This window comes from Panthera leo, chromosome A1 (genome assembly GCF_018350215.1).
Source record: "Panthera leo isolate Ple1 chromosome A1, P.leo_Ple1_pat1.1, whole genome shotgun sequence".
Classification (NCBI taxonomy): domain Eukaryota; kingdom Metazoa; phylum Chordata; class Mammalia; order Carnivora; family Felidae; genus Panthera; species Panthera leo.
Window position 1 is genome coordinate 111,319,565 of NC_056679.1, and position 17,978 is coordinate 111,337,542.

General features: G+C 40.1%; 2 protein-coding genes across 2 annotated transcripts in view; one reads left to right on the forward strand and one right to left on the reverse strand.

The window, feature by feature from the left end:
- The window catches only part of SAR1B (secretion associated Ras related GTPase 1B), a 31,992-nt gene that overhangs the window by 13,534 nt on the left and 480 nt on the right, over positions 1–17,978 (reverse strand). The window contains exon 2 of the mRNA XM_042935518.1: positions 10,184–10,473. The gene's annotated coding sequence lies outside the window, so the exon portion shown is untranslated. The remainder of the gene's footprint in view (positions 1–10,183; positions 10,474–17,978) is intronic.
- Positions 1–17,978, forward strand: part of SEC24A (SEC24 homolog A, COPII coat complex component) — a 100,006-nt gene that overhangs the window by 10,894 nt on the left and 71,134 nt on the right. The window lies entirely within an intron of this gene.

Below are 17,978 nucleotides of genomic sequence, written 5' to 3' on the forward strand. Positions count from 1 at the left end.
ATCTCATGATCTGAGCCAAAGTTAGACACTTAACTGATGGAGCCACCCAGGTGCCCCAAGAGTTAGCTATTCTTATCCATGGTGATCTAATCAGATACCTACTGATGCATAAAACACAAAATGCTATTAAAATACAAACTAGTGGGGCTCAGCTGGTAGAACATGCGACTCTTGATCTCAGGGTTATGAGTTCAAGCCCCATACTGGGTGTAGAGCTTACTTTAAAAAGAAAGGGGAAAAAAGGCCTCTATTTTTAAAAAACAACAAAAAAATTTTTTAATTAAAATAGAAATATGAACTAGAGACCATTCTTTACCAACCACAGTGGCAAACCTGAAAATGAACTGTAATAGCTGGAACTAGAAAAGATGTGGTACAAGATGCAGTTAGTGGCAGTATAAATTGTTACAAATCTTTTTAACAACTAATTTGGCAGTAATCTGTATGTTATACCATCTGACCCAAGAATTCTACTTTTAGAAAATGTCCTAAATATAGACAATCTTTATGTATCAAGATGTGCATCAAAGTGTTATGTAAGAAAATTTTTGGAAATAATCTATATTCAAGAGTAAGTTAAGGTATATATGGCCTATGAAATACTTACCGAAACCTTGGAGTGGAGGAAGAAAAAGCAAGGAGAAAGATAGGAAAGGAAATTTATGATAATGAAGTAAGTTTTAAAGTCTGATTATACCTATGTGGAGTAAAACCCCCTTTTCCATTATTTTTGGTCTTTTGTAGCAAATGATATCAGGTGGTCAATTTCTGGGCTTGTAATCTTAGTGCATTTTTCAAATTTTAATATTACCAAATGTTAAAAAACATTTTTTTAAATCCCAGTAGAAAATACAGAGTATAGTTCAATTTAGCATTTCTTTGACATGTTCTTGATAACTAATAAAGTTAATATGGAAAGAAGAGGGGAAAAAAAACTTCTTGAGAAATGAAAGAATATACAAAAGTATACTTTCAGATCAACAAAGTTCATTTTCTAGAAGTAAACAAAATCCAGGCCCCAAATTTGGGCAAAGTCCCAACAATTTGAAGGATTCTGCTATCTTTGACGTTCTTTAGACAAAGTGTGACACACAGCACTGCTTTCTTTAACCACCTCTCAGTCCAGTGGGCTGCCAACTGTGACCCAGACGGGCCCACCAAACTCAGAATTCCTTGAGGATAAGGTGTGTAAGAGATTACATTGCCTTGAGAGTGAGAGTCAACCTACCTCCAGTTTATAGGAGGCCTGCCAGTATTTACTAGGGGATTCCCTGGATCCAGGCAATAGCCTCTCCTCTCTTTCAATTCCTTACTTGAACTAGCAAGAGAAGAATTTTGCTCTTGAAACCAGTCCATTCCTGACTGAGAGTGACTCACAAATAACGAAGTTTCATGTGTCAGTATCACAAGAATAAAAACTAGAAGAGCAACTTATATATACACACAAGAATCCATTGTTACAAGTTCTTATTTTACTGAAGCTGAAAATTACATCTTGTTCTATTATTATTCTAGGTTATGCAGAAATTGAAACTTGTAGTCACAAAAAATATATACAAGTGGTTTATCTTTTCTGAAGATTTTTAAGATATATCATAATTTTCACTGTAAAGAATCAAAGCAATGGTTTACTGAGATATTTTAATTCAATAATGATTACTAAATTCATATTATGTCCAAGGCCCTGAGCTAGACACCACAGAGGATACAAATACTAGTGATAAACATGGCTTCTTCTCTTGAAAAGGTTATACTCTAGAGAGGTAGGTTAGCTATACAAATGTAATTTAACTGAAAAAAGTTAAAACTGAATAGGATAGTACCTAGGATGGTAACAACTTACTCTATAGAATTTCAAGACTTATATAAACACAAAGAAAAAAAATGTCCATACTGTAAATCATAAGCTCTGAGGGGATTAATGATCATAACAACATAAAATCAGAATAAAAATAAGCAATACAACAGGAAAGGGTATGGTACCCTCACAAATATACTTTGTATTCTGTATAAGAAAAGAGAAAAACAGTCTTCCTTGCACACTTCTACAACGGCCACAAGTTGTAGGTAAGGAAAGGTTTCTTGGGTGATGTTCAGCCTGAATCTTGAAGATTAAATAAGAGTTTGCTAAGTGGTTATGAGGGCTATACTGTGTGCAGTGGTGTGAAACTAAGTGGGAACAGCAAAAAGTCAGGTACTGTGAGATGATGTGACTGGTTAGGGGGCCACAAACTGAGTCACTCAACAGATGCTAACAAGGGAGGCAGGAGTCAGAATGAGAAAGAAATATGAGACTAAATTTAGGCATTTGGTCTTCCATGTTTGCTACCTATAACATACAGACATAAGAAACAATACTTATTCGGTCTTTCAATTTAATAAAGCAAAGCAAACAAAAAATAGCAGTTATCCCTATGAGCACTATGATTTGTCAAGAGGTTAAAAACAGAAGCTATGGAGCCAGGACTTTACCACTTACCATTTACCTTAGCCAAGTTACTTTAATATCCTTACCTGTAAAATGGGGGTAATAGTAGCTATCTGAGATGGTTGTGAAGACTAAATCAATTACGACACACAAAGTATATAGCACAGAGTTAAGCATTCAATGTTAGCTGCTGTTACTATTATTTCTTCTACTTATATGACCTAACATACCGGGCACTTTATGTGACCACTAAGCACCCCAACAACCTTTCAAAATAAATACTGTTTGTTTTTAAATGCCTACTTACTTTTGGGGGAGAGAGAGAGCAAGCGAGCAGGGGAAGGGCAGAAAGAGAAGGAGACCTAGAATCCAAAGCAGGCTCCAGGCTCTGAGCTGTCAGCACAGAACCCAATGCGGGGCTCGAACTCACGAACTATGAGATCATGACCTGAGCTGACGTCTGACACTTAACCAACTGAACCACCCAGGCGCCCCAATACTGGTTTTTTTTTTTTTTAAGCTCTGTGCCCAGTGTGGGGCTTGAACTCAACCCTGAGATCAAGAGTCACATGCTCTACCAAAGTGAGCCAGCCAGGCATCCCAAAATAAATACATTATTGTCCCCACTTTACAGAAGAAGAAACTGAAGTTGCAATAGCTAAAACTCAAGTCTTAATGATTGGCACATCTAAGTACCAAACCTGGGTCTTTCTGACTTCCAGGTCCACGCCCTTTCTCCTACATTGCAGTAGCTTTGTAACAAAATTTTAAAGGTTTATATTTGTTTAAATGATTATGTACCATTTTTTGAATCACTCCACCTTATGACTCTGACATGTAATTCCTCTCTCTCCCTCTTATCCCCCATCCAGTTGCTTATTTCCAAGCTCTATCAATTTCTGTAGTCTCAGCATTCTTTTGATTCCTACAGGAGCTACTTTGTGATGAACCTTAAATCACATTCCTGAACTACCATCTTAACCTCATATTTTGTCTGTACCAATCTGTACATGCCCTCCAGAGTGGCTTTATGAAAATGTCATCTTAGACTTGACTTGTTGCATAGTCAGGGTGACTATAACTCCTCGTTTGCTGGGGACAGTCTCAGCAAAGTTATCTCGGTATAATTATCAATAGTGCGTCCTTTCATTCTCAAAAGCATCCTGATGAGGTGTGAAATTTATATGGTCACCCTATACCTGTGGATAGAGAGCCATTGGAGGTCTGTGAGATGAAAAATGATTCAAACTCCTAGTCCAGTATTCCAGAACTTCGACTATAAACCTTTTGGCCACCTTTACAAGCTTAATACATATCCTCCATTTATAGCTTTCCCTGAACCAAAGTAAACCACTTCGCACTCACTGCTGGTGACCTGAACTTAACCATCTTAAAACTTCTGCTCATTCTCCTTCCCAACATCAGAATTTCCCCCACCAGCTCTGCCTAAAGATCTCCTGCCTCAAGCATGAGCCAAATGCTACAGAAGAAATGAGTTTTCACTTGAGATGGACTTTAAGGGACAGATGGGGGTGGAAGAACTGACAGAACCCAGTAAGGGGAGAAGAATTAGAAGAGGTGATGGCACAAGTGGAAAGGAGTTAGCCCCAAGAAGTCCAGCTGCAGAGATGTCACAGCTTGCTTTGTGGCAAGGAGACAAATGCTGAGAGCATGAGGAGCCTGCATGGAACAAAAATACAGGAGAGCCTGTGGCCAGTACTTAAAGCACCAGAGCTGGTCTCTAGAGTCATGACCTGTGTGACAAGTTCCTTCTGCAAAATCTCTGAGTGTTGTAAAGATCAAATGAGATAAAATGCACAAAATAAGTACTTAATACCTGGTTGCTGTTATTACTGAGAAACAAATTGGATAGAGGGTCAATAGGTGGAGGGAGTAAGGAAAGATTCCTCTTTCAAAGAGTTTGAAATGGAATGAGGGAAATGGGAGTTTCTTCTTAAGAAGTCTTCTTTCTTCTTAAGCCTTAAGGAGGGTAAGGCTCGAGTATGTTGATAAGAAGGAGCTAGCAGAAAGGGAGAAATTAAAGATAAAAGAAAAAGAGAAGGAAGGAATTAACCAAAAGGGGCAAAGTCTCAAGAGGAGCCAGGGATGAGAGTGCATCTCCTCCTCTAAGAGTAGAAGTAAGGAGGGCCAGAAAATGTACACTGGAAGTAGCAGGAATCTGAATCCAAAAGTGAGGAAGTCTGATAGAGAATTTTCTGAGGAGCAGAGTGAGGATTAGAATAGATAGCTACCTACTGTGGGGAAAAGATCAAATTAAAAGAGTGCTAACAAGAGCCAAGTGCTTGGCTGGGGCTGAAAAACATTCACAGCACTGCCCATCTGCAGGGATTTCTAATTTTCCCCTCTCCCTGCCACCCTACCTTCCCAGTGAGTGTCAGCTTTAGAGAACACGGAATGAATAGGGCTTAGAAGTGAAAAAAGACAAGGGGAACTGGAATTTGAGAGTACTAGTGAGAGGTTGAAGTGGTGTGATCAAAAGTTCAGGCTGAGTGGCTAACGGTACAAAGGCAACTAATATATGGGGATAAAGTAGGGGAGCAAAGGTAGGCTTCTCACAGAAAAGAGAGAATGGGGGAAAATATCTGGTTGAAAAGCAAATGTAGACATAGTCATAGTATGAGACAAGTGAAAGGTGGACCAGAATTATGTCAGCAAAGTGGAGGAGAGCTCAAGGTTCAAAAACTCATGAGGATCAGGTCTGCGTGGTGGTTAAGTTCCAAGGCCTGGCTCTGGCATAGAGAGCTGAAAAGCCTGAGCAAAGAACTGAGTGGAAGCTGTGAGAAGCCAGGCTGGAGCTATATGGTCTACAGTCCACACTGACTGCCCAATCACCTAGAAGAATGGCTATAGAGAGCAAGCCTGTGAATCAAGTGACAAAGCCCTCAATGAAGGGGAGCCTGGCTGACTCAGTTGGTACAGCATACGACTCTTTTTTTTTTTTTTTTTAACGTTTATTTATTTTTGAGACAGAGAGAGACAGAGCATGAATGGGGGAGGGTCAGAGAGAGGGAGACACAGAATCTGAAACAGGCTCCAGGCTCTGAGCTGACAGCACAGAGCCCGACGCGGGGCTCGAACTCACAGACTGAGAGATCATGACCTGAGCCGAAGTCGGACGCTTAACCGACTGAGCCACCCAGGCGCCCCAGTAGAGCATACGACTCTTTATCTCGGGGTCCTGAGTTCAAGCCCCACAATGGGTGTAGAGATTACTAAAAAAAAAAGGGGGGAGGGGCAGCTCACCCAAGATGACTGTTGTGAGGTGAAAGCTCTGAGATTGATGGGGGGGGGGGGGGGCAGGGGAGAATGAGGTAAACCTTGAGGGAAAAACAATTTTTTCAATAAGGATGGTCCAGGGGCGCCTGGGTGGCTCAGTCGGTTGAGCATCCGACTTCAGCTCAGGTCACGATCTCGCCGTCCGTGAGTTCGAGCCCCGCGTCGGGCTCTGGGCTGATGGCTCGGAGCCTGGAGCCTGCTTCCGATTCTGTGTCTCCCTCTCTCTCTGCCCCTCCCCGGTTCATGCTCTGTCTCTCTCTGTCTCAAAAATAAATAAACGTAAAAAAAAAATGTTTAAAAATAAATAAATAAATAAATAAATAAAATAAGGATGGTCCAAATTTGCTATTGTAAAATTTGTCCCTAGAGAAATAATTTAATAACATATATGGGGAAACTCTGCTTTAGAAGATAATGAGATATTTATATTTGCATAAAGTCGTGGGTTTCTAAGAACTTTAAAACAGGCTAAGAGTCAGTCATTTTAAAGTAGAAGTAAAAATGCCCAACTAAGAATAAAAGTTATTTAGCCACAAACAGATACCTGAGCCCAGAGAACAGGTTACACAACACCACGAACACACTATTAAGACATGTGAAGAGCAAAGGTCAAGAATAAGGAAACATATACACGTCAGCAGATTTATTTATTGCATGAACAACAAACAGGAAAGAGGCCTGTGCAGATTAGAAAAGTGATCTACTCCAGTAACATAAAAATCAGTACAAAGAGTGTAATGAAGCAGAACCTCAAGGTTACAAATAACTTCTTAAGCCTTGTCCCATTAAACGTATATGGATGATTCCATTTATATGAAACATCCTAAACATGTAAGTTCTCAGAACAGTTTAGTGGTTGTCAGACAGGGGAGGTAAGGGGAAACTGGGAGTGACTGCTAATAGGTACTGGTACATGGTTTCTTTTTGGGTGACGAAAATGTTCTGGAATAAAGTGATGGTTGCATAACCTTGTGAATATACTAAAAACATTGAACTGCATACTTTAAGAGGATAAATTTTATGGTATGTGAATGGTCTTTCAATAAAGCTAGTTTTTTAAAAATAAAGAAATAAAAATGAAAGCTCCTGTAGTCTAAAAAGACAACTATAACACCAGCGTAGGATTATAGAGATAATACATTAATAACTTTGGGAAGCAAAGGATGGTAGAGCTATGGTTAGAGTGAGTACCTATCTTAGAATTTAAAAAATCTGGATTTAATATGCATCTTCTGAAATACTATTATTTCATTCTGGGAAAGCCAATCTTTCTGAGCTCCAGTTTCTTCTTATATATAACAGGAATGCCATCTGCCTCAAAGAGTTTTAAGAATGACTAATTATGATAATGTACCCAAAAAACATTTTGAAAACTACACAATATAAGGTAGTATTAACTCATTCAGACTAAATTAATTGAAATTCAAATCGCAAACTTTATTTTTAAAGATTTTATTTTTTTTAAGTAATCTACACCAGCATGGGGCTCAAACTTACAACCCTGAGATAAACATTTTCTACCAACCAAGCCAGCCAAGTACCCTTTCAAAGTACAAACTTTGAAAAAGTTTTAATTCATTAATTTCTATTTTTATAAAGTTTATTTTGAGAGAGTGCAAGTAAGCAAGTGCACACTAGTGGGAGAAGGGCATAGAGAAAGGAGAGAGAATCCCAAGCAGGCTCTTCCCCACTGTTGAACTGTCAGTGCAGAGCCCAGTGTGGGGCTTAAACCCACGAACTGGGAGATCGTGACCTGAGCCCAAGTTGGACACTCACTTGACTGAGCCACTCAGGGACCCCAACAGTTTTTTTTAAGTTTATTTATTTATTGGGGGGGGGGGGAGCATAGAGGAAGAGGCAGAGAGAATCCCAAGAGGGATCCGCATGGACAGTGTCCCCATGAGAGGCTTGAACTCACTAACTCTGAGATCATGACCTGAGCCAAAACCAGGAGTCAGAGGCTCAACTGACTGAGCCTAGGTCCCCAAGTTTTAATATTTTTAATGACTGATTTTACTTTATTTTTTTTATTTTATTATTTTTTTTAATGTTTTATTTATTTTTGAGACAGGGAGAGACAGAGCATGAACAGGGGAGGGTCAGAGAGAGGGAGACACAGAATCTGAAACAGGCTCCAGGCTCTGAGCTGTCAGCACAGAGCCCGACGCGGGGCTCGAACTCACGGACTGCGAGATCATGACCTGAGCCGAAGTCGGTCGCTTAACCGACTGCGCCACCCAGGTGCCCGTGATTTTACTTTAAATATTAATGACAACATCACTGACAGTAACCAGAAAAGGTACTAGAATAATTTCCTCCAATTCTAGGTAAAGATATTTACTAGAAAAAAATTAATCATAAATTTCTACCCAACTCCATCGGGTTTATGATGAAAACGTGTACAAATTCCTTAAGATCAGTAAACTATCTGTAAGCTAATTTAGGAATTATGCACCCTTCTCTTTTGAATTCAGATAGTAGCAGAAATATAAAGAAGGCCAAACTCTGCTTGACTATGTTTTAGAGAATTTCAGAAAGGCTCTGTGCATTATTAAGGATGGACAGGAACAATATTGAATGTTTCAAGACAATGTTGCCCTATAAATACTTTCCCCTAAAACTGTTAGATTTTCTTTCCATAGCCTTTAAAGTTTTGAAACAGTGATATAAATAGAAAACTCAAAAAAATTTAGGATTAAATGGATAGCAATCATAATAATGGAATTAGGCTTTTTCATTCATGTAATCAACAGTAAGTATAAACTCAAGTCTCCTTTAGGGAAAAATGACACTCACTGAAAGGTTAAACCTGTATCAAATATGAAAAGGATTTTTTTTAAGTGCTAAAAGGGGGAAAGAACACTGTATTACAAATAAAGTTTGTGAGTCTGAGTACTGAACTTGCCTATACTGAATTAAGAAAGTAAAAATTGATACTAGTGACAAATTCAGTCCTTAAAATCCTTTTTTTAAAGAAAGCTCTAGGCCCAACATGGGGCTTGAACTCACCACCCCAAGATCAAGAGTCTCATGCCCCACCGACTGAGCCAGCCAGGCACCCTCTTAAAATACTTTTAACTGAAACTGTTCTAAAAGATAAACACAGGAAAATTTTTTCAACAGCGTGATTTTAAAGGTATTTGCTTAGTAATGTTCTGCAGAGAAATCATTAAAGTATCAGCCAAGTATGCTTAAAGAAAAGGGTGAAGAAATAATGACTCATTACTACAGAATTCTGATTTATAAGTTTCAAATACTGTGGCAGTGATTTTCATTTCTGATAGCCTAATCTTTTGTCTCAATTCCTGCTTGAAGTGAAAGGAAAGATAGTTAAAGCGTACTTTTTTTTGAAATACTAATCCTCCTAATTACTAACAATGCTTGTCTAACAGTTCTAAAATAAAAGCAAAACATTCCTTTTCTGCAAACTCAGGAAATGCCAATGAACTATAAGCTTAGTTGTTAAAGTTCAAAGTATTTTGGTGATGAATGTAAATCATTAAAGCAATATTAGATACACAGTTTGCTTTGACATACCAGCACCACTAATTTTTAACAAATTGTAAATCTTCCTTTATTCCTCATCTGTAAACCGGAGATAATACCATTACCTTCCTTAGTGGATTGTTGTGACTAGCGCCACATTCATAAGAAAGTCAGTAAATGTTTCCTTCTCTTTCATTTGCTTCAGGGCGGCATACTCTTAACCGGTATTTTAACAGTGAACATAGGATATTCTTCAGAGTAGGACACGTGGTAATAGTGAGCTTGATAGATGAATATGCAAATGATATTAGGTTTAATTTATAAAGTTAAAAGTATTCCTTCACCTCGTTTTGCCCAATGTACCAAATACCTTACGTTCCTAATGAGTTTGGTTCTTTCAGCCAACGAGGTCACGGTTTTAGCTGTTGTCAAAACAAATTTCTAAGTTGGAAAATCTTGGAACAATCTATAAATCATTACAGTTTTCACCCAACTGTGTATCTTTCCCCCCACGCAACTGGGACTTGGACTATGAACAAACGTTAACTTGCACTCGTAAGGATTTTCACTTTGCCCCCACACGAATTGGGAGAACTGAAAACACACGACGTCACAGGGTTTTGAGCTGTCAGTGATCCCTGCAGCCTTCACCTTACCAGGTGAGGACACCGAGGCGGTGGGGAAAGAAGGGCTTGCCTACGGCAGAGTCCCCTCGTTCTTTCCTGAAATAACGCACCGTTTGACAGCAGCAGGTATGCTGTGCAGCGTACCATCAGGGCGGCCCCTGCGGAGCAGCAAAGGAACCCCTCCGCCTCAGTGCCGGCAGATTCCGGAGAGGAAAACAGGCAACCCTTTCTTGCCTGGCCACAAGCAGGGGCCCCAGTGGGCCCAGGCCCGAAAAGTGCGCTTTCCCCGGGGTCCACAGCGGCCAGTCGCCTGTCGGTTCTACCGGGAGAAGAGACCGCCACTCACCTGCTACTAGAGAGATCGCAATTCCTCGCTTGGCGTCGATTCCACACCCTCCTAGTTCGAACTGCAAAGCGCGATGGCTGCCGAAGTCCCAGCTCGCGTCAGGTCCTTCCGGGCCGGGGGGTGTTTCACTCCCGACGGTCCGCAGGACCGCAGTTCCACCCGTCCAAAGTTCCGCCTTCGCGCGGTTCCGCCGCCAGTCCCCAAGCTGAGCGATCCTGGTGGTTGGGGCCAGCCTTCCCGCAACCTGGTCTCCCCACTTCCGCCCGAAAGGGCTTCAGAGGCCTGAGGGCCTAGGCAGAGAAAGAAACGCGAGTCTCTAGCTTGGGAAAATTATCCATGACAATCGTTTTTCAAAAATAGACTTTTAAAGTACCTTTTTAAAGTATACCTGTTTAGGGGCGCCTGGGTGGCTCAAGTCCTGATCTCACAGTTTGTGAGTTGGAGCCCGCATAGGGCTGTGCGCTGACTGCTCGGAGCCAGTTTGGGGTTCTCTGTCTCCTCTCTCTCTCTCTCTCTCTCTCTCTCTCTCTGCTCCTCCCCTGCTCTCGCGGGGGCGCTCTCTTTGTCTCAAAAATAAACATTAAAAAAAAAAAAGTACACGAGTTTCTTGAATTCACTAGTAATTTACAAAGCTTATTATGTATCAGATAATGTGCTAGATGCTAGGTATTGAGCTTTAAGTAAGACTGTCTTGACTCGGCTGTTCTTCACTAATGGGTTAACGTTACCACCCTTAAATATGTTTAAATAAAAATACTTGCGTGCCTTGAACGGAAGTGTGATGCTCTCAAGATTGCTCTTGAGCCAGGATTCTAGGAGAGGGGAACAGGAGATGGCGGTTAAAGAATGGGTTATTCGATAAATTCCCAACAAAATCTATAACTGGATGTCCCCCTTTCTGATACAGCCTCAGGAAATGGCTCAGCCCATGTGTTTTTCCTTCATATTTGTCATTTCTTCTGTCAGAACAAATTGTCCAAACTTCTCCTTCCCACCTAGCTGCGTTATTTACAATCTTTAGCCCTCTCTGGTCAGAACCTCCCTCACAGACTTGGTTAATCTCTCTCTTAACAGGTTTCCCCAGCAACTGTACAATTCGCCTTACATTCAAGTTACCTTATAATTGTACGAGTAAATATGCATGATTATTTTTGAAAAGTCTCCCCAACAGACATTCTGTAAGCTTCCTGAGTTTTTCCTCATATCTGCCTTTTCCTCTCTTGAACCTATTTTCAGGGCCTGGCATACAATAGGTACTCAATTCATATGAGTTAGTGATTCATTCATAACATGAAGGATTCTAGGTACATTTTTATCCTCAAGAGATTGAAAATTTTCCCTAAAGTCCATTGATGTGAGCTAGAGAAACCTGTTGTTTCAGGCTACTCTCCTTTCCACTTATCTACTCTTGAATTCAGTTTGATTTGTGAAAATTAAGAAAAGGAAACCCCATTTAAAATGGAATCAGGAGGCCAGAAGGGAGAGCTCTCATACCCTACCACTTTTCCTCAGTTGCAGTAAGAGACTTACCTTGCATTCCCAACAGGAAAAAGCATATATTTTACTACCACAGCTGGAGGGGGGAAGAATTTTTCTTTGTTCAGCAATAGTCCAGCCAATGAGAGACTGTCACAACTCAGCCAATGAAAAGCCACTACAGTTAGAACTCCCAGTTTATTCCAATGGGCTTTTTGTTTATAACAGCCACCTCTCGACTTTGCCATTCTTCTCTAAAGAGGGGTCCTCCTTTGTTCTCTAGACTTGCAAAGCCCTAGGTTGTGTCTGGAAATGAAATTCTCTGCTATTCCAGAATAAATTCTTTTTTTCTTTCTTTCTTTTTTTTAATGTTGTATTTCTGAGAGAGACAGAGAATGAGTGGGGGAGGGGCAGAAAGAGAGGGAGACACAGAATCTGAAGCAGGCCCCAGGCTCTGAGCTGTCAGCACAGAGCCCGACGTGGGGCTTGAATCCACGAACAGTGAGATCATGACCTGAGCCGAAGTTGGATGCTCAACCGACTGAGCCACCTAGGCGCCCCGATCTTTTCTTTTTTTTCTGGTAGGATAATTGACTTTATTTTTTTTAATTAAAAAACATTTTTACAGTGTATTTTGAGAGAGACAGTGTGAGTGGGGGAGGGGCACAGATGGAGGGAAAGGGAGAATCCCAAGCAGGCTCCACACTGTCAGTGCAGAGCCCCCGCAGGGCTCCATCTCATGACAGTGAGATCATGACCTGAGCTGAAACCAAGACTGGGCACTCAACCGACTGAGCCACCCAGGCACCCCAATGGATGCATTTTAATAGACTATAATAGAGTATAAAAGAGCACAACCTCTAGCTTCTAACATCACTAGCCAATAAAGTTCATGTATATATAAAATGGGGATTAATATCCAGAAGAGATGATATGAGAGAGAATAACATACAAAAAGGAAGACAAATGGGAAAAGCATCAGGCAAGTATTTTGATCTGACTGGGTAGATTTGGGCTGGACTATTGGGGACCTTGGCTCCCAAACTATAGAGCCTTTTGAGGGTTTTGAGTACAGAAGGAACATGGTCAGAGCTGTTGTTGAAAGTTTGCTCTGGCAGTAGTGTGTGTGTTGTATTGGAACGGGTTGACTGAAAACTGAGATCAGTAATGAGATTGCTACAATCATGCGGGTGAAAGGTAACAAAAGCCTGGGTTGGTCAGTGGGAACAGAGAAATAGGGAATTGTGTGTGAGAATCTGTAAAGGTTGGAACCTATAAGATTTCGGTATTGATTGCATGTTAGTAGCAAAAAGTGCGGAGATATAAAAGTCCAAAATTTTAACATAGATTACTTCTCTTTCCTCTATAACTACCTCACTGAGACAGCCAGCATCCCTGGCCTGATTTACTGCAAAAACTACATTCTTTTCCCTAAAATCAATTATCATCACAGCTGTTGGATTTTTTTTTTAACTTTTAAATATTTACTTATTTCAGAGAGAGAGAGGGAGAGTATGTGTGTATGTGCAGGGGAGGGGCAGAAAGAGAAGGAGAGAGAGAGAATCCCAAGCAGGCTTCATGCTCAGCTCAGAGCCCGATGTGGGGCTCCGTCTCATAAATCCTGAGATCATGACCTGAGCCAAAATCAAAGTCAGATGCTTAACTGAGCCACCCAGGCACCCCTGGATTTTTTTAAAGTAATCTTTAGGTCCAATGTGGGGCTCAAATTCACCACCTCCAGATCAAGAGTCAATATTCCACCAAATGAGCCAGCCAGATGCCCTGGATTTTCTTTTTAATGCATTCTTTTGAAAGCATGAATTGGATCAAATTACTCCCCTGTTTACAATTCTTCAACTGCTTCCCAAAGCCAATAAATTCCTTACAATGCCTTATAAGTTGCTTGTGGCTCTGGCCCCTTCTACTCCTCTAATCTTGTCTCTTGCCATTCTGCCTTGCTCACCACAGCAAGCTCATTCCTGCCTCTGTGCTTTTGTAGGTGCTCTTCCCTTTTGCCAGAGCCCTTCTTCTTCCCATTTTCTCTTTGCATAGCTAGATTTCTCATCCTTTAGATCACATCTTAAATGTCACCTCCTATCCAAATCAGGCTTCTAGTTGTTATTCTCTGTCTCAGTATCGATATCTGAATAGCACTCACCAAATTGTACTCTTAAAAACATATGTTTATATACATTTTTCTTTTCTGTTTCCTCCATTGTAAAATTTACAGTAGGAAGAGACCTTGTCTGTCCTGTTCTGTTTTTGCTTGGTGCTTAGCAAGTGCCTGGCATATGGAAGACATTTAATCAATATTTGTTGAATGAATTAATTAAGCAATGAATGAAGGAGCTGGTGAGGTCATTTAGCAGAAAGTATGATGAAAAGATCGGTTTTAGAGGGCAAGTTGCATTTCAGATCTCTGATACTGTGGTGTGAGGGTATTGTAGAGGGTGTAGGGACAGAGGGATGTATTTGGAGTTAGAAAAGGAAAACAAATTGGGATTTGATATTGTACTTCCAGTGTTGCCTGGGAAGATGGGGCCTGACCAGTTATACTATTAAGACTGTATTAGATGGGGCACAATGTAGTATAATAGTTAAGAACCTAAAAGAATTAGGGGTACCTAAGTGGCTCAGTCAGTTAACAGTCATACTCTTGGTCTCGGCTCAGGTCATGATCTCGCAGTTCATGAGTTCAAGCCCACATTGAACTCCGTGATGACAGTGTGGAGCTTGCTTGGGATTCTCTCTCTCTCTCTCTCTCTCTCTCTCTCTCTCTCTCTCTTTCTATCTCTCTGCCTCTCCCCTGCTTGTTCTCTCTCTCTCAAAATAAATGAACTTAAAAATATTCTTTAAAAAAGAATTTAAGAATTTAAGTTATAACTTAAAAGAATTAAAGACCACATAATTTAGAAACAAGTGCTAGTAATGTGGTTTAGGCAATATGTGAAATATGAACTTGTACTGAATTAATGAGGGGCAAAACAGTCATAAGATGGGAAAAAATGACACTTTAAATTTATTCATTCAAAAACATTTAATGGACACCTGTTTAGGGTGAGGCCCCAAGCGAAGTGCTGAGAATACAGAGGTGAAAAGGACACAGTCTTTGGTCCCTCTGACACTCTAAACAAGAAGACAGATATGAAATCAAAATTACGTTAGAATGGGCAGGATATGTACAGAGTTTTATTCCACTGAAGAAAGACAAACATAGACCCAAGTATTTAACACTGAGGAGAGAAGTGCAATGAAAAAAAAAAAAAAAGTAGGGTGGGATAGAGTGAGCGGGAAGGGTATGCTGAGGTGCTCAGAGAAGGGCTGAACAATAAGGTAACATTTGAATAAAGGCTGAAAGGGTGAGAAGTTGAGCCACAATGTGTATCTTGGGCAAGACCACCCAAAGTAATGGAAATAAGTATAAAAGGAAGGCTTGTGCTCGAGTAGCTAGAGAAATAGCAAGGGTGTTTGCAATGGAGTGAGTGAGAGAGGATGTGGAAGAAGACAGAGAGTTAGCAGGGCCAGGTCATGTGAGACCCTGAAGGCTGAGTCGGACTTTGGATTTTACTGAGTGCAAGATGAGAAAAGCCATGCAGAGAAACTTGATGGAACAGGCACAGGGAGCATTACAGGCATTGGGGTACAGGAAAATAAAGACAGAATCAGTATTGAGGAGCTCAATTCAACATGTAGGATGGATTGCAGGGAGGGAAACTGGAAAAGCTATCCTAATAGTTCCAGTGCAAGATGATGAAAATTAATCTGTGGGCAGTGAGAATGGCAAGAACCACATAAAGATGAAAAGTTTTTAAAGAAATCAATGGGATTTGCTGGCTTGGTATAGGATGAGATGAGTGTTCTTGTGATGTAGCTTCAGAGCTACTGACTTTAGAGACAAACAGATGTCCTGTCATAGGCAAATGAGGGTAAAGGAACTGTTCTTAAAATGGAGTCACAAGAGAGTTTCAGAACAAACCTGTTGTTTGTAATTGAAACCATTTTTTGTTTGTTTGAAATAGGACCAATTTTTAAATAATTAAAGGACCTAAAAGAATTCTCCCTATTCTGAAAAGTAAACAGAATTGTTCCTATTTATCAGCTGACAATTCAACAGTGATGAGCAGGCAGGCAAAGGGGCCCTAGTGTGTGAGCTGGAGTCCACTTCTGCATGCTTGCAAATTTTATTAGGAATGCTGTCTACCTCTTTTGGGTCTAAATAAATAATCAACTTTAATGGAATATTCTTTGTATAGTGCTGTCTCCTTGCTGAGACTCTTTAGTGTCACTTATTTTTTTGTTTATAATCTAAAGTAGGGTTGAAGGCTTTGAAAATTATGTGCAGAAAATCTGATTCATATACATATGAATGGTATATACGTGGCAGAAGGGTCCTGTTGTTCTGGAAAACAAGGATAAAGAGGTAGAATATGTTACTGACATCAGTTTAGAAAAACATACGGTACTGTAGGGTAGGTACAGGTAGTTGACCAAAACAAAATAAAAACAATAACCTTAACAACTGGTAATAGCACTAATAATTTTTGCTTCATGTTTATGTACCTACGCTTTAAGAAGTCAGAGAGAAAAAAAACAGAGAATGATCTGACAATGTGTGGATGATTTACTTAACTTTTTAAGTTATGCTCTCTTACCTCAATTCCTTAAACTTAACTTCCTATTGTCCCTGAGGGTAGGCGGATGACAAATGTTGCTTTTCTTCTCAGTATTTTAAAATTGACTACATTGAACATGTAAAAAACATTTGAAAGACTTAACCAGTTTTTTGTAGAATAACAACACAGGTGGAACAAATTTTAGAAAACGCACTAACATATTATGTGCGTTTAACCTGATTTAACCAGCCATGATTTATGTCTTAAAATGGTTAATCCTCTCTACCGTTTCCGCCCCCCCTCTGAACACAAAGATATTGCTTAAACAGAACAAAGTCCAAAGAAAGCTTGATTTAACCAAATCAAACTCCTGTGCCAAGGTCAATAAACCATTTAAGAAGTTGCATTAAAAAAAAAAGAAAAAAATTAAACTACTGCAAGTGTTTTTTTAAATGTTTACTTATTTTTGAGAGAGAGAGGGGAGCAGAATGTCAGGGGGGCAGAATGGTGTAGGGGCAGAGAGGGAGGCACAGAATCTGAGGCAGGCTCCAGGCTGTCAGCACAGGGCCTGATGTGCAGCTCAAACTCACGAACCCTGAGATCATGACCTGAGCTGAAGTCGGACACTTAAGCAACTGAGCCACCAGGCTCAAACTACTGCAAGTTTGAGACCAGGTCTAAGCATTTGTCCCTTTGAAGACAAAGCAATACAGTTTGACCAAAAGTTTCATCTTCATCCGAAAGAAATCTTTGTACTTGTTTGTATCTTGTTTAATTTCACACATAGCAAGTAGCATTTTTAGCCAGGTACTGAGGCAAATGATAAAAACAGGGTTAGGATAAATTTAACGCTTTATTATTTGAATTCTTACGGTTTACTTTCCAGGCCTGACACAGTGGTTTAACTCTTGCTTATTTTGTATGTAATTTAACATTATACAATGTAAGTGTATTTCAGAGCAGGCATTTAATATTAAATGAATTAAATAAGATGTACTTCTCCCTTCACGGATTGCAAAACCCTTGGCATGACATTTTAATCAACAGTACAAATCTATAATTTAAAGAAGAGCTTTATCATCAGCTCAGAGCAGGAAAAATCTAACTAGAATGAAGGCAGCTAAAATGATTACCAAGATCATCAATTAACTGTATTATCCAGTCACTCCGGTTTCTACCTCCCTTTGGCCTCAAAAGTTAAAAAAAAAAAAAAAAAAGTCTACTTGCCACAAAAGGGAGTTTGAATGTTTTACCTTACTGTAAACTCCTAGAAGAGGAAATAAAACTGCCATTTAAATGTGCTGTTAATGAACTTTCGCATGACTCTGCTATGAATCAGTGAGTTTCAAAATTAAAATTAGTTGGTGTCCTCTAGTCAAAAAACAAAGGCTTCCTCCTTGATTTGATTACACTTTTTTAAATGTTTATTTTTGAGAGAGAGAGAAAGAGACAGAGCTTGAGCGGGGGAGGGGCAGAGAGAGAGGGAGGCAGAAACTGAAGCAGGCTCCAGGCTCTGAGCTGTCAGCACAGAGCCTGATGCAGCGCTGCAACTCATAAACCAGCAGATGATGATGACTTGAGCCAAGCCACCCAGTCGCCCTGATTATACTTTTTTTTTAAAGGACACAAATCTTTTTATTTTTTTTTTTATTTTGAGAGAGAGAGAGAGAAAACGCGAGCGAGCGAGAGCAGGGGGAGGGGCAGAG